The 2,426-nt window shown below is 45.3% G+C and overlaps 1 pseudogene; it reads left to right on the top strand.

Moving 5' to 3' along the window:
* The first annotated feature begins 1,823 nt into the window (after positions 1–1,823).
* The window catches only part of LOC102980365 (heterogeneous nuclear ribonucleoprotein A1-like), a 1,063-nt pseudogene continuing 460 nt past the window's right edge, over positions 1,824–2,426 (top strand).

Genomic DNA, 2,426 nt, shown 5'->3' with positions numbered 1-2,426 from the left:
TCTTCTAGAGTCAAAGCTGAAGGGACAACAGCTACCTGGGGCGTGTTCTTCTAAGGGCAGACCACTGGAACTCAGGAGAAAAAGCCGATCCACACAAACATGTTTCAGCCTCTGCTAACATCCACTTGGCTCAAGCAAATGTTATGACTGAACCCAAGGTTGCTGGACTTGGCCCACCCTGAGGCCATGGCAAGCATGTGATGTAGAACTCTACAGGGGAGTGAAGTATCGGAACCCATAATTCATTCCACCACAAATAATAAGATTTGTTCACTGAATATGGAGCTTGTAGTTGTGATTTCACTAAATTCAATATTAATTTTTGAGTCAGAAAGAGAAAGACAAATACCATATGATATCATTTATATGTGGAATCTAAAATATGACACAAATGAACCTATCTATGAAACAGAAAGAGAATCAAGGACATAGAGAATAGAATGGTGGTTGCCAAGGGGGAGGGGGTGGGAGAGGGAAGGATTGGGAGTTTGGGATTAGCAGATGCAAACTGGTAGATGTAGAATGGATAAACAACAAGGTCCTACTGTATAGCACAGGGAACTATATTCAATATCCTGTGATAAACCATAATGGAAGAGAATATGAAAAATAATGTATATATATATATATATGTATAACTGAGTCACTTTGCTGTACAGCAGTAATTAACACAACATTGTAAATCAATTATACGTCAATAAAAAATAAAATTAAAAAAATATTAACTTAGGGCTTCCCTGGTGGCGCAGTGGTTAAGAATCCGCCTGTCAATGCAGGGGACACGGGTTCGAGCCCTGGTCCGGGAAGATCCCACATGCCGCGGAGCAGCTAAGCCCGAGAGCCACAACTACTGAAGCCCGTGCGCCTAGAGCCTGAAGCCCGCGCACTGCAGCGAAGAGTAGCCCCCGCTCGCCGCAACTAGAGAAAGCCCGAGCACAGCAACGAAGACCCAATGCAACCAAAAATAAATAAATAAATTTATATAAAAGTAATTTCAGCATACATTTATTGAGCATCAGCAAGGACTAGATTTGGGGAGGAGGAAGGGCTAGTGACTATGTGGATGAGAAAGCAATTCCACCACTCAAGGTAATCATCCACTCAGTCAATGAACAGTGCCTACTTTGTGCAATCTGCTGTACAGCAGTAATTAACACAACACTGTAAATCAACTATACTTCAATTAAAAAAAAAAAAGAGTTTGGCCTTTGACCCAGTGACACCAGTAATGGAGGTGGGTGTAATGGACACTGGAAGTGGTTGGAATAACCAAGCACAGAGGAGGTTCAAATGACTTAAGAACTTGCCAGTTTATCAAGTGACAGCCAGAAATGGGCCCACACATAGGGAGAAGTGGAGGTCTTGTTATGTGGTAAAATATATAGTAATGAGCCACCATGAAAAAGCCTGAAGTCATCCTGGGAGAGGCTACCCTCAGGCTGGCCCAGAAAGCACCTGGTGTAAGATGTGCACAGACCTGGCCACATGTTAGGGCTCCAGGTAGACTGGAGGGGCCCTTTCTTCCCTATCTCTCAGGGCAGCAGCGAACACTGCTTGGCTCTGGGTCTAGACACCCAGGGACCACAGCCAGGCTTTGCCATGGGGAACTGGTGTTTAAACCCCTGGCTAATCAAGCTGAAAAACAACAAACAGCCTCACTTAGCTAACTTTCCCTTCCTGCCAACCACAAAGAATGCACCCTGGAACAAAAATCACAGGTCACAATGTTATTGAAGAAAAGTTCTGCTTTCTGCTTGTGGACGCCGCCGAGTAAGCATCGTTGACGTCTTCCGCCACCCCCACCCCCGGCCTCCACTGCCATCATGTCTAAGTCAGGGTCACCCAAAGAGCCTGAACAGCTGCGGAAGCTCTTTGTCGGAGGTTTGAGCTTTGAAACAACCGATGAGAGTCTGAGGAGCCATTGTGAGCGGTGGGGAACACTCACAGATTGTGTGGTAATGAGGGATCCAAACACCAAACGCTCCAGAGGCTTCGGGTTTGTCACATATGCCACTGTGGAGGAGGTGGATGCGGCCATGAATTGCAAGGCCACACAAGGTGGATGGAAGAGTTGTGGAACCAAAGAGCGCCGTCTCAAGAGAAGATTCTCAAAGACCTGGTGCCCACTTAACTGTGAAGAAGATTTTTGTTGGTGGCATTAAAGAAGAACATCATCTAAGAGATTATTTTGAACAGTGTGGGAAAATTGAAGTGATTGAAATCATGACTGATCGAGGCAGTGGCAAAAAGAGAGGCTTTGCTTTCGTAACCTTTGATGACCATGACTCTGTAGACAAGATTGTCATTCAGAAATACCACACTGTGAATGGCCACAACTGTGAAGTAAGGAAAGCCCTATCTAAGCAAGAGATGGCTAGTGCCTCATCCAGCCAAAGAGGTCGAAGTGGTTCTGGAAACTTTGGTGG

This window comes from Physeter macrocephalus, chromosome 14 (genome assembly GCF_002837175.3).
Source record: "Physeter macrocephalus isolate SW-GA chromosome 14, ASM283717v5, whole genome shotgun sequence".
Classification (NCBI taxonomy): Eukaryota; Metazoa; Chordata; class Mammalia; order Artiodactyla; family Physeteridae; genus Physeter; species Physeter macrocephalus.
The sequence above is the reverse complement of the archived record's forward strand: the minus strand, read 5'-3'. Positions and strand labels throughout refer to the sequence as shown.